The sequence below is a fragment of the Galleria mellonella genome, unplaced genomic scaffold, assembly GCF_026898425.1.
Source record: "Galleria mellonella isolate WM207_F2 unplaced genomic scaffold, CSIRO_AGI_GalMel_v1 utg200, whole genome shotgun sequence".
Lineage (NCBI taxonomy): Eukaryota > Metazoa > Arthropoda > Insecta > Lepidoptera > Pyralidae > Galleria > Galleria mellonella.
Genome location: NW_026442034.1, coordinates 3,704,060 through 3,719,568, shown reverse-complemented (window position 1 = coordinate 3,719,568; position 15,509 = coordinate 3,704,060). Strand labels below are relative to the sequence as shown.

At 38.4% G+C, this 15,509-nt stretch overlaps 1 protein-coding gene across 2 annotated transcripts in view; it reads left to right on the top strand.

The window, feature by feature from the left end:
* Positions 1–15,509, top strand: part of LOC113518565 (ras-related protein Rab6) — a 49,177-nt gene that overhangs the window by 17,147 nt on the left and 16,521 nt on the right. The window lies entirely within an intron of this gene.

The following is a 15,509-nucleotide window of genomic DNA, read 5'->3' as shown; positions in this document are numbered from 1 at the left end:
ACACCTCATGCATTTGCATTCTTGAGGAGTAGAGTGTTCTGCTTCAGTATTAAGTAAATTTAGCTTTGAGTTTGTAAATAATACAGAAATTCATTCAATTGTCTTTAGGAGACACATTTTGCGTGTTTGTGTTTGTGCCATGGCCGGCCTTCGGCGTTCCGGCGCCGTAGAGGCAAATATTTACAGGACCGCCCTCATATCCTAATCTTAAATCTCCCTACCTAGTGCTAATAACTCGCACTAATTGAAATCATGTTTATTTTTATCAGTTTGAAACTAAATTTATACCACAAAGATGTCAAACAAGTATACGTCCCGTCTAATGGTAAACGATCATTGGCCTCTTGTGGATCTCTATAACACAAGGCTTTGAAGAAACTAATACGCATTCTTGAAGTACCCCATGCTGAAGTCTGAAGAAAACCTCGTAAAGGAGCTCATTCCACAACCTCAGCGTTCGCGGGTGAAAACTCCTTTGAAATCCCCTGTACGCGACCATTTAGGTTCTAAGGTGTAAGGTTGAATTCCTTGTTCAAAATTCAAAAATTCAAAATTCAAAAATCATTTATTCATGTAGGACATTTTAGCCGCTTATGAACGTCAAATTTTTACATTATAATTTTATTTTTTTCCCTACCGTCCAGTTCGGTATATAGATCCAATTGAGAAGAACTGGCAAGAAACTCAATTGAATTACTTTTTTTTTAAAGCCAGTTTATTTACAATGTATATTTATATAGGTGTCTATGTCTAACATTAAATGAAAATTCAGTGCATGAACAACTATTGCCATGCACACTCGTCATTCAAGTAATCGTTTAGTGAGTAATAGGCTTTGCTCAGTAAATATGATTTAACAGATGTTTTGAATTTATTTAAGGGTAATTTCAACATATCCTTTGGTATCTTATTGTAAATTTTTATACCTATTCCCATAAAAGACCTATTAACTTTTTCTAAACGATACTTGGGGACAGCAAGTTTGTCTTTAAATCTAGTATTAATATTATGAATATTGCTGTTTTTTGGAAATAAGTCAAGATTTTTATGAACATATAGAATATTTGAATATATAAATTGAGAAGCAACGGTGAGAATATTTGCCTCTTTGAATTTCTCTCTTAATGAGTCACGACTCTTCATACAGTAGATCGCTCGAACGGCACGTTTTTGTAATATGAATATATTCTTAATATCTGCCGCTTTTCCCCATAGTAATATTCCATAAGAGAGTAAACTATGAAAATAACTAAAATAGACTAATCTAGCAGTATCAGTATCAGTGTACTGTCTAACTTTACGCACGGCAAAAGCTGCTGAACTTAGTTTCGCTGCAAGGCTTTGAATTTGTGCACCCCATTGTGTTTTATTATCTAGTGTGATTCCTAGAAAGACAGTAGATTCTATAAATTCGAGAGATTCGTTTAATTTAATATTGCAATTAGTATTAAAACTTTTAGACAGAGAGAAATTAACACATTTTTTTTTTTAGCGTTTAACATAAGATTGTTAGTTGTAAACCAGTGCAGGAGACGCCGCAAAGCACTATTTACATCGTCATAATTATTAGTCATTCTATTAACTTTAAAAATCAATGAAGTATCGTCTGCAAATAATACTATGCTGCATCTATCCTGCATGGCATATGGGAGATCATTAATGTAAACTAGGAATAAAAATGGACCGAGAATAGATCCTTGAGGTACACCCATTTGCACAAGTGACCCGTCAGACGTAGCGTTGCTAATCTTCACTTTCTGTATTCTATCAGATAGATAAGATTTTATTAAATTTAAAGCATTGTCTTTGACGCCATAAAAAGCAAGTTTTTTTAGCAATGTATTATGATCAACGCAATCAAAAGCCTTAGAAAGGTCACAAAAAACACCTATCACATCCATTTTAGTTTTCCATGCAGCAAATACGTGTCTAAGCAACTCTGCACCTGCGTCTGTAGTTGAACGACCTGTTGATAACATTATAACCTAGTAGTATCTTGCGGTATTGCCCACGTGAATTAGGTTATAAAGTACCCTACGTATTTATCTAGGATGTTTTTTTATCAATATTCAATGGAGTCTGTGATGTCATTACTTCTAATATACCCATTCGGGTTAACTTCCACGCGGTTTTCGCTGGAAACCATCTTAGTTATCTATTCTGATCTGATTTCATTCTCGCCAATCATCCCTCACTGGTACCATTTCATTATCTCATACAAGAAACGACTATTTTTACAGTTAGCTACAAAGCGTTGAGATTAAATATGCAGTTCAAATTGCTACTCGTAATACTTTTATTACTAGTCGGCAGATAAGAGAAAAACTGCGTTAATTGATCGTAAAACTTCTGAATGTGAATAGGCGATATGTAAACAAACGTTTAGTTTGTAAAAGTTAAAATAATATTACTCATTTTCCTTTAATCGACCCCCCACGAGATGGAGTGACGACCTCAAATGCATTGCAGGGAGTCAATGGATGCAGGTAGCTCAGGACTTCCTTATGGCAGCCTATGAGGAAGGACTGTGTCCAGCAGTGGACGGATAATAGCTGAAATGATGAGTATGATTTTTATCTAAGGTTGTCGGTATGATATTAATATTTAGCAATAAGGCTGCCCATTATTTCTTCTTTATTTTACTTTTTTACAATTAAGTTTCGTTATTTTGTTTTTTTTTTGTCTACATATTATAAATCTTTATAATCTGTATTATTTTTTAAGGGAACAATAAAAAATTTACATTCATTCATATTTTTGTTGTTAAAAAGTAGGTCCATTTAACAAAATTTTAATTTAGTTAAGGCAAGTCTTATGGGGGGGGGGGGGGACCTTTGGATCGGGTACGGGGCATATATATTACTTTGAATAATTATTAATTTAATTTATTTTTTGATTAAAACATTATTGTAATTCAAATATATGTAAGTATGTAATAATATCTATGTTGAAATATTATTTTCATAATTGTAATAAATTAACTGAATTTAATCAATAATTATTAAGAGAGTGTACAATTTGTCAATGGATGTAGGTGGTTCATGCTATTGTTGTAAAACACATGGCAGGTGTAATCAACATAAACTTTTATAACGCTCGAAATGACGCATGGACATAAACTGACATAACATTTCGTTAACGTAATGTACTCGCGATTGTTAACCCAGCCGCATAAAAAATTATTTTATAAAGCGCGCCGTATCGTGAAAGCGTCTGCTCAGCGTCGAATGGTGATAGTATTCATAGCTGTATAATAATTTATACTTGGCTAGACATTGCCAAGTATACAAGACTTTGCCTGCGACAACCTTTTTCGTTCCTGTGGGAGTTTCTAGAACACTTTTTAGTGATCATATTCATTTATTACCCTGTGACTTAGCTCTCGTCAATCAGTATTTTATGTGGTAAAATTGGGATCCTGTCCGTGTTTCCAATTTCACTCGGATTCGTTCAGTATTTTTGTGCCAACGAATAACAAATATTTAATTGACTAGTTGTGCTTGTGTGAATTCTTTTTTAATAAGTGAAAATGAAACAGTGAACATGAAAACCTGCGTTATCGGTATACATTGACGGCGCATCAGTGATAGATAATAGATGAGGATGAAAACAGATCTGTTAGCTCACCGTGACGAATCCACAAGAATAAACCACGATGGTTTCCAGGGGAAACCGCGTAGAGGTTGACCTGATAGGGTGTATTTCTAGCAATGGGGCAATTAGACCCCATTACTAACAATCCCTTTCCCCTTGGGTGTATTAGTTTAAAATATATCTTATTTTTTACTAACTGCGGTTGCCAATCCACCTGCCAAGCGTGACCACTACTGGTAAAACTTATGGCTTATATTTCACTGTAATGAAATTATATTCTATCTAGAAAACGGTCTACAACTAAATTTCATTAAAATTCGTTCAACCATTTGTGTACTTGACTACATTTAAACGTTTATTGTTTATATATACCATTATTTATATATAAATGGAACTATGTCTTTTTGGATAGTTGCTTCGAATTCATCCTAAGTCTTATAAAATCATCCTAATCCTGTAAAAACATAGTAGGAACATAGTAAGTTCATAAAATTCCTATTTTAATAAAATAAAAAGAAATAAATTTGCGATTAAACAGCGAGATAGATTACAGTAACATAGCTATGTGAATTTAGTTTTGGCAGCTATTTAATTGCCTTATAGTAAAGTAGGCATGCAAATAGTAATTTAAAAATTACAATGAACTTAAATTGATTTATTATAATTGTAATCATAAAACTAAATATCTTATAAATTAAAGTTTAAAATATGTGACAAGACAACATATAAAGAAGATACATTATATATATTTCAATTGCAGTAAACTATACAGTCTCATTTTTCCAGTGGGCCGTAAAATCGTAAACATTCTTTATTGCAATAAACTCGCTGGGGAGTGTAACTCCGAATCATGTTATACCTAACATAAAACGCGATGGTATTACGTAGGTCTTTATCGAAATCCATTACCAGAGGGAGACTTTGTACAAAAGTCGATTGCTTGGGTACCTCTGCCCCATACGTGTTTCTATCGTGGAGCAGTTGTATTTGCATGGCTGTGTTTCAGTTTGAAGGGTGGGATATGGCGTGAATTTACAGGGTACAGAGGAATAACACCTGAGTCCTCAGGAATGGCAACGCATGAGGGGTATCATGGACGAAACAGTATACTCTGTTATGTCCATGGTACTGCTCATGTCTATAGGCGACGTTTACCACTTTCAATCAGGTGGACCGTCAGCTTGTTTGCCATTCTAAGTTGTATAAAAAAGAACTATGTATTAAAGGTATACATATGTATTAAATGTTGACCTTAAATTGTATTTTAATCAATCAATAGTTTATTTAAACATAGGTGTTTAGATAAATGATATTTGTTATATATAAAGTTTATTTTGAATCGTTATGTTCTGCTGTTATTGAATATTTAATATTTGTATTTTTAATTGTGTACCAAAATTGTTAAATATAATATTATAATTTTTTGTTAAAATTAGCCATTTTAACACTCGAACCGCGGACGGGTCATTGTTACCGGTGTTTTAAATTCATTACTTAATATCTCCCAAATTTGTTGTTATGGAGAGATAAGTTTTTGTGACTTTTCATTTACTTTAATTAAAATAATTATAATATATTTTAAATTACAATTAAAATATATTACAATTATCACTTTGTGGTTTGTATAACCTAGAACTATATTAAGTAATGAATTAAAAAACACCCGTCAAAATGACCCGTCCGTGGTTCGAGTGTAAATGAGTAATCTCATAGTCATAGAAAGTAAAAAAATAATAATAATAATATTAAGTCGCTGCCCGGGGGTCGCCGGGGCGCGTCTACAACTGGCGGTAGGCGCGGCAGAATGCGAGCCAGCCGACCGGCCCCACCACCTGGCCGGTCCGACCCCTCGCCATCGACATCAGCTGGCTTGGCGCCGGCAGGGCCGTCACAGGCCCAGCAATCGGTGCCCGCCACTGGTGGTACACGTCGCATGAGGTGGACAAGAGCCATGAATGAGGACCTCATGCGTGCGTTCTTCAGGGCTACAGGGACAGAAACAGGCAGAACAGGATACCGGGCAGTAATGCACCGCGAGTTTCTGCGTCTTTTACCGGATCTAACCGTCTCGGAACAGAACTTAGCCGACAGAGTTCGGTACATACAGCGCTCTGGTATGTTTAGCGCGACCGAACTCGAACGATTGCGAAGTGAAGTTGTTCCAGAAGCAAACTCCGCGACCGTAGAGCAACCCATCTCAGACGTGCTACCTAGCGTAGAGGTGGTTGCCGAAACGCTTTCAGAAGCAGATGCGGACGGAACAACTTCCCAGGATATAGAGCATATGAGGAGCATACTAGAGGAGGCGATTCTAGAGATCCGAAGAACTCCCCTCGAAGAGAGACCGAAGCTTCCCCGGATATATCCAAATGTGGCGACGCGGGATGCCATTGAGGCCACAAATGGACTGCTGCCTCAGTACCTTGAGGGCAGCGGTGACCTGGGAGAGACGAGTTCAATCCTGTTTGGCGCTGCGTTGGCAGTATGCCGATATACCGGCGCAAAAATGCCCCGGGCTGGACGTAATATCCAAAGGGATAATATGAAACCAGCCTGGAAAAGAAGGATTGAACGACGGATCGCCCAGGCCAGAGTCCTCATTGGTAGACTGCTCTGCTTCAGGGAGGGCAACACACGCCCGAGAATTATGCGCTCCGTAAAAGAGGCCTTTGCTGGGACAGGTGTACGTCTGTTCCAGCCGGCCTTCGGGCACAAACTTACGGAGCGCATAGATGAACTGAAGCAGAAGATCGCTGCATGGGGGAAGCGACTCCGACGGTACTCTGAGAGGGTTGAGAGGTATCAACAGAATCGCCTCTTTATGAGTGATCAACGGAAGTTTTATAGGAACTTGGAGCGCCCAAAACTACAGCCCACAGGACAAAGACCCGAAACAGCCAATTTCGTCGCCTTCTGGAGACAGCTGTGGTCTGAACCTGTGGAACATGAGGAGGGCGCATGGATGCACGATGTTGAGGAAGCATGTGCTCGAATAACGCCGATGAACGCCATTGCCATTACGGAGGAAGACGTGGTTGCCGCGATTCGTCGGGCTCCGAACTGGAAAAGTCCGGGGATCGACGGATTGCAGCACTACTGGTTAAAGGCGTTCTCGGCCAGCCATGCGACCTTAGCCGTGCAATTCCAGAGTGCCCTCGAAAACAGGACGCTCCCGAACTTCCTTACAACCGGGATCACTCATTTAGCTCCTAAGACGGACGATACCGCGGATCCATCTAAATATCGCCCCATTACTTGTCTTACGACAATATATAAGACGTTAACATCCGTTCTGAGCGCTAAGATCTCTCGTCATGTGTACGAGAATAAGATCCTATCTAGCGCTCAGAACGGATGCAGGGGCGGTAGCCGCGGATCGAAGGAGCTGCTCCTCATTGATGCTGTCGCTGGCCACGTGGTCAAGCGGAACCGTCGGAATTTCTCCGCCGCCTGGATAGATTATAAAAAGGCGTTCGATTCCGTGCCCCATTCATGGCTCCGGAGGATACTCGAGCTGTACAAGATCGACGGTACAGTTCGAGTGTTCTTGGAGGCATGCATGAGGCAGTGGACGACGATCCTGACTATCCAGGGCGAGCGATTGACGGATACCGCTGACCGGATAGAGATAAAGAGAGGAATATTCCAGGGCGATTGTTTGAGTCCACTTTGGTTTTGCCTGTCCCTGAATCCACTCAGTACTTTACTGGAGAATTCGGGGACTGGATTTCAGTATCGGAGAGGAGGTACACGAGTGTCTCACCTTCTGTACATGGATGACTTGAAACTGCTAGCTCCGAGCATCGAACGCCTGACGGAGCTGCTAAATATCGTAAACGATTATAGCAGCTCTATTAGAATGGCGCTCGGAATAGACAAGTGCGCGGTCCTCCATGTGCAGAGGGGACGGGTCACTCAAACTGAAGGGATCGCCACAGATCCCTCTAATATTAAAACCCTCTCCGAGGCTGAAACATACCGGTATCTGGGCATGTCACAAAACATCGGTGTGAAGGAGACGGATATGAAACAGTCAGTCCGCGAGGAATTTTTTGCGCGCCTTACAAGAGTACTGAAAAGTTCTTTGTCGGGCGCCAATAAAATCCGAGCTTATAACGGCTGGGTCATACCCGTACTCCTTTACACTTTTGGCGTGCTCAGATGGTCTCAAACCGAACTCGAAGCCCTGGATCGGAAAGTCCGCACAACTATGACCCTCCATAGAATGCATCACCCGAAATCGTCAGTCATGAGGCTGTATATCCCGCGGAAAGCTGGTGGTCGAGGCTTGTTAAGCGTTAAGACCATGCACAACCGCGAGATTGACAGCCTCAGGACATATTTTCTGGAGAAAAGAGACGAGGGTTTGCATAGAGAGGTCATAGAATGTGACAAAGGATTCACCCCTCTTTCTCTGGCTAAAGAGGACTGGCGAAAACCCGAAGTTTTGGGTACCTCTCAGCGGGAGGCCGTATGGAAAGAGAAGGAGTTGCACGGAAGGTTCTTCAAAGCCCTTCACGGGCCGTACGTAAACACGAAGACCTCCGTGCACTGGCTACAGTTCGGTGATCTCTTCGGAGAGACCGAGGGTTTTGTCTGTGCAATACAGGATCAGGTGGTTAAGACGAACAATTACCGAAAGCACATTCTGAAGGATGGCACTGAGGACATCTGTCGAGCATGTCGCCATCCCGGAGAGTCACTCAGACATGTGCTTTCGGGTTGTTCAGCTCTTGCCAACACTGAGTACTTGCACAGACACAACCAGGTAGCCAAAATACTCCATCAAGAGCTAGCTCTGAAGTACGGCCTCGCGAATGAGAGGTTACCGTACTATAAGTATGAGCCCCAGCCGGTCTTCGAAAGCGACAGCGTAAGGCTCTACTGGGACCGATCCATCATCACGGACAGGACCGTTCTTGCGAACAAACCTGATATCGTGGTGATGGATCGGCACTCTCGAGGGTGTTTTTGGTGGATGTCACCATACCGCATGACGAGAACCTCGTGAAAGCCGAAACCGAGAAGAAGAGAAAATATCTCGACCTGGCTCACGAGGTGACCGAAATGTGGGGGGTGACATCTACCGAAATCATCCCAATCGTTATGTCGGTGAACGGTCTTATCCCAACCAGTCTCGAACAACATCTCAGACGGTTGGGATTCCGAGGCGGTTCACTTCCGGGAAAGATGCAGAAAGTGGTGCTCTTAGATTCTGCCCGCATTGTACGCCGGTTTCTCTCCCTGGGGCCCTGAACCCCGGCCGACTGTGCTTCTGCCGGGGGTTAGTTGCCATCTCCTCTCCTTAAGAGGGGAGATGAGAATTTTAGTGAAATTTAAAAAATAATAATAAGCCCCCTAAAGTCCAACCATACGTCCGGATCGACCACCTGATCCACGTGGGGGGCGGACACGTGATTTTTATATAACTGGCACGGCTAACATGGCAAAGGTAACCCATTTAATATGGAGAGACCGATTAGAAGATGTCGTAAAGGGCCGCTTCCTGGGGGTGATCGCCAGGGCACGTCTGGAGCTGACGCTGGACGTCACAGCATGCGAACCGTCAGCGGTGAAGAGTTGAACAGGCGGGCTCTCACCACACAAAACACTACAGCCGATATAATAAATGTTCAAACACCATCTTCTACAATTAATAGAATTAGAAACAGTCTGACCCCAACCTTAGATGTTGCGCAGGAGGCAAATGCCTTTTTACCTGCGTCCACTAGGGCTGGAAAACCTAGAATACGTATGAGATGGAACAAAGACGTAAACACATTCATCATGCGTACTTATTATATTATCACCAAATTAGAATCTGACATGACAACATATCGCAAACAACTACATGAACACTTTTCACGACAATATCCCGAGAAAAAAGTAACAGAGCAAAGAATTTCTGATCAAAGAAGAGCAATTATTAGAAACAAACTTTTAACCGAAGAGGAGCTTAATCTGTTGAAAGAAGAAGCACGAACAAAACTTCAGGAAGAGATAGAGACTAATAGTATAAGTACGAATTTTACTACTTTAACAAATATCCAGACTGAAACAATCTCACATTCGCAACTATCAACACTTTTAAAATCATATTCACAGAACACACAAATTTCACATACATCTACACAAACAGAAACTGTAACTTTAACAATAGAAAACGACGTTGACTCCTTGGTTGAGAGTATTCCTAATATTGAAAACCAGGCTCAAGAAATAATCGATAAATTAAAGACAGCGTTAATCCAGTATTCTGGAATGGACCCCTCAGTAAGACCAAAACTGCCTAAACTTAGATACAGTCCTAAACTTACTCAGTTAATAGATCTATTTAACAATAAACTATTGAACCAATTTATATCAGAGGATATGCAACTAACAGACCTACATACCCTAGTATATTGCACAGCCTTGGTTATATCTGAAGAACTTGGTTACAAAGTAAAGGAATACGGGGGAAAGATAAAAAACATGTGTATTAAGAAACCATCGTGGCAAATAAGACTAGAAAAAGATATAAATAAATTAAGAGCACACTGCGGCAGACTGACTCAATATATTAATAACAATAGATCAAATAAAATTATTAAAAGAGTTGAAGCAATTTTCAAGAGTAGAACAACACACACAAGACATGAAAATCAGAACAGAAAGCCTGAAGAATTTTTAGACACCCTCAAACAGACTCTAGCACTGAAAGTTCATCGACTCAGGAGATATAAGAAAGCAATGCAAAGGAAAAGGGACAACATAATGTTTGAAACTAACGAAAAATTATTTTATAAAAACTTGCATAAATTAGAAACTAACATGATTGCTGAAGAAAACTTAGAATTACCAACACAAACGCAATTAGAAACATTTTGGTCTAACATTTGGGAAGAACAAATACACTACAATGACAAAGCTGATTGGATAGAGGAAGAAAAGAAAATGTGGAATACTATTGAAGAAATGGAGTTTAATGAAATAAAAGAGATTGATATCGCAGACATTACGAGAAAACTTCATAATTGGAAATCACCTGGTATAGACAAAATACATAACTTTTGGTATAAAAAATTAATATCGTTACACAAAGCTTTAGCAAAAAATCTAACAGACGTTATATTAGGTAAACAGGATATACCTGAATTTATTGCAATAGGAATAACTTACATGCTACCAAAAACAAAATTTTCCTCAGAACCATCCAAATACAGGCCAATCACATGCTTAACAACGATATATAAAATTCTGACGTCAGCAATCGCAACTAAAATCAACGCACATATAGAACACCATAATATAATAGCAGAGGAACAGAAGGGATGCAGGCGGGGCCACATGGGATGCAAGGAACAATTAGTTATAGATTCTACTATCCATAAACATGCTAAAATAAAAACCAGAAATCTACACTGTTAGGTACAGTGTAGATTGATTACCAGAAAGCCTTTGATAGTCTTCCACATTCTTGGTTATTAAAAATATTACAGATTTATAAAATAAACTCCAAAATAATAGACTTTTTACGTAACATAATGCCACTGTGGAAAACTACACTACAATTAAGCACTAATAAAAAAATAATTAAAACGCGACAGATAATTATCAAGAAAGGCATTTATCAAGGCGATTCATTGAGTCCATTGTGGTTTTGCTTAGCACTAAACCCCCTATCTCACTTACTGCATCGTTGCCGAGTTGGATATCCTCTACAAAACACCGCCCAACAAACAATTATCTCACATCTCATATATGTTGACGATATAAAATTATATGCTAAAACAGATAAAGAAATGAAAAAGCTTTTAGAAGTCACTACAAATTTTAGTAAAGATATTAACATGAAATTTGGACTAGAAAAGTGTAAAATAGTACATATTATTAGAGGTAAGGTACAACTCGGCAACTACACAATCGATGATAACAATACAATTACAGCTTTAGAGCCAAACGAAGTATATAGGTATTTAGGGTATAACCAGTTAAAAGGTCTTGATCACACTTCGATAAAACAGCAGTTAATAACAGAGTATAGAAAACGTATAAACTCAATATGCAAATCCCAACTTTCTAGCAAAAATCTTATAAAAGCCTTTAACACCTATGCTATTCCGATCTTAATATACTCTTTTGGCATTATAAGGTGGTCAAAAACTGATATAGAACTAATAGAAAGAACTACTCGAACCATACTTACGAAACATAACAACTTGCATCCTAAATCTGCTATAGAAAGACTTACTATTAAACGACAGAACGGAGGCAGAGGTCTAATAGATATAAGTCACATGTGGCAAAAACAAATAACAGGACTAAGAACCTTCTTTCGTTCAAAATCTAACACTAGTACTTTACACAAAGCAATCGTCCAAAATGACCAAAATTACACTCCCCTAAACCTAAATAATCAAACAAATACAGAAATTTCTACAATTAGTGAACTGCAAAATCAAAAAATAGAAAATTGGAAGAAAAAAACACTACATGGAAGGCACCCTCATGATCTAGAACAAACACATATAGACAAAACGGCATCGAATCAATGGCTGAAAATAGGCAATTTATTCCCAGAAACAGAAGGGTTCTTAATTGCAATACAAGATCAAATCATAAACACCAAAAATTACAGAAAATTTATTATTAAAGATCCAACCATATCTAATGATAAGTGTCGCAAATGCCATATTCAGCCTGAAACAATTCAACATATAACAGGGGCATGTGTAAGTCTTACACAAACTGATTACACACACCGACATAATCAGATAGTCAACATCATTCACCAAACCCTAGCACAGAAACACAAGCTTATTGAAGACACAAACACTCCATATTATAAATATACCCCACAAACCGTGCTGGAAAATTTAACATGTAAAGTATATTATGATCGAGCCATACTTACCGACAGGACCATCCATTATAATAGACCGGATATTACCCTACAAGACAAAATAAATAAAATAACTTACCTTATTGATATCGCAATACCCAATACACACAATCTCCAAAAAACAATAGCTGAGAAGATTAACAAATACGCTGAACTTAAAGATGAAGTCACAAGAATCTGGAAACAGGAAAAAGTTTACATAGTCCCGATAGTCCTTTCATCTACAGGTGTCATTCCCAACCATTAACACCATAGTCTAAAACAAATAGGTCTACGAAAAAATCTCTACATCTCCCTACAAAAGGCTGTTATATTAAATACTTGCAGAATAGTTAGAAAATTCTTAGATATAGATGAGGATGAAGTAGCCACCCGACATACACAAACATAACCTTCCATTCAAACATACACACTGCACTTACTTGGTCACGTACCCGTAAGTGTAGTATAATTACCAGCGCTAAAAGCTGAGAAATAAGCAATTCAATGTAAATAATAATAAATAACAAATAACATTAAAATTCATAAAAACACAAATTTATTTTATCTCAAGTTATAAAAAAAGTATAATAGATTAAAACATCAATATATAACTAATAACAATAATAGCGGGAAAATATTATATAAATATTGTAGAAAGTTTACCTTAGGTTTATTATATGTATATTTTATATTATATATATAATTAAGCCAATTTACATTATTTTATCATTTAAATAGAATTTTTCTAAGGGAAAGTTCTTGCTTTAATTTTTTCTAAGAAAATGGTCTTGCTTTAAATCTTTTTGTCGGAAATTTCTTTTATTTCCGAAAGTAACTTACTGTAGCCTCGTATTGCCATTACGTAACAGCTGTCGCTCTATAATGTTGTTGACATTGAGGATTGCACCAGTTTACAGGGAATCCTTCTAAAAGATTTTTTTTTAATGGATGATAATGGAATGGTAACCTTCCTGCGGTAACGTTATACGCTGGCTGGGCACCAGTAAGGGACGATAGGTGAAAAGGCAGGCTAGTCAAGCCCATCGTGATGAGTACTTGGAATTCAGTAAGATGGTATTAAGACCACGTGGAGGTTGACCTGATAGAGTATAATGCTAGGAACGGGTAGTCCGCATTACTACACCCCTTCCCCCACACCACTACAATTGTCAATTATCTATATTTTAAAGTTTATTTCAAATAAGTGCAGGTGCGTTTTAATTAATATACATGATTCATATATATATAATAAATTACCAGAGGGAGACTTTGTACAAAAGTCGATTGCTTGGGTACCTCTGTCCCATTCGTGTTTCAACCGTGAAGCAGTTGTGTTTGCATGGCTGTGTTTCGGTTTATAGGGTGGGATATGGCGTGAAATTACTGGGTACAGAGGAATATATACAGGAGTTGCCCAGGAAGGGCAACGCATGGGGGGGGGTATCATGTGCGAAACAGTATACTCTGTTATGTCCATAGTATTACTCATGTCTATAGGCGACGGTTACCACTTTCCATCAGGTGGGCCGTCAGCTTGTTTGCCATTCTAAGTTGTATAAAAAAAATACCAATCAATTTTAGCTTATTACACTGTTTTGATATTTTCTTTTTCAATAAAGTTCAATAGCTAAAATAGGTTTATAAGAGGTTTGACGTTGAAAATAGCAGTCGAAGATTGATGGCTAATAGGAAGGTTGTGCAACTTCTGTTAGTAAACGGTGGTTAATCTTCGAGTGTTTGAAGTAAGTCACACACACGTATATGTTGTTTTTCTACTAGTCTATATGCGGTTCGCCATCATACCAGAGGAGACTTGGGCACCTCTATCTCATTCTTGTTTCTACCGTAAAGCAGTTGTGTTTGCATGGCTGTGTTTCGGTGTGAAGGGTGGAATATGGCAGTGAATTTATGGTACAGGGTACAGAGGAATAACACCTGAGTCCTCAGGAATGGCAACGCATGGAGGGCATCATGGGTGAAACACTATACTCTATCATGTCCACGGTACTGCTCATGTCTATAAGCGACGGTTACCACTTTCCATCAGGTGGGCCGTAAGTTTGTTTGCTATTCTAAATTGCATAAAAAAATCATATATTAGAAATATGAGTGAGACAGAGGTACCCAAGCAGGCGACAATATTCTCACTCTGAGAAACAATTTCAGTCCTCAAGCCAACGGTCGTATTGTCATATTTGAGGACATGTTTTTGACACTAAATGCTTCATCTATATGTATATTATCTATATCGAGAGTAAAATTATTCATTAAGTAGCTAAACTCTCGGCCGGAGACCAGATGTGTTTTCCAATGAAAACTGTAGCAGTGAAACTTTGAGGTCTGATTGCCCTCTTCTAAAATAACAGACTTATTTAATCTGGAGAAGTTATTGGCCCCGTTTTGTTTGAAGGTCACATCTAAATGTGTAAGCGTCCAGAGGTCTTGTTATAATAGAAAACAAGTGGATATAACAAAAATTTTTAAAAACAGCACTTTTAAATGAATGAATATTTACATAATTAGTTTATTTATTCATCTTTTTAACTGTTTGTGTCTGCTATATTTTTTTATATTGTTATCATGTTAATTGTATTTTTTAAGCGACTCTTGAAAGAATGAGTTATATTATTTAATTCATCTAATTTTTTGGTAAATTTAGTCTTTGTACGAAATTTTTCCTTTATGTAAATCGTGTATACATACACATATACATACACACGACATGTGTGTTGCAATATGCAATTTTAGGTATTTTATTATAACTGATTGATGAACGTTAAAATGCGAGAAATTGACCCAAAAATTTCACTTACAGATAAAGTATCTCTCATCATCTCACTCACCATTGATGATTTTTTTTATATAACTTAGAATCGCAAAGAAGCTGACGGCCCACCTGATGGAAAGTGGTAACCGTCGCCTATAGGCATGAGCAGTACCATGGACATAACAAAGTATACTGTTTCGCCCATGATACCCCCCATGCGTTGCCATTCCTGAGGACTCAGGTGTTATTCCTCTGTACCCAGTAAATTCACGCCATATCCCA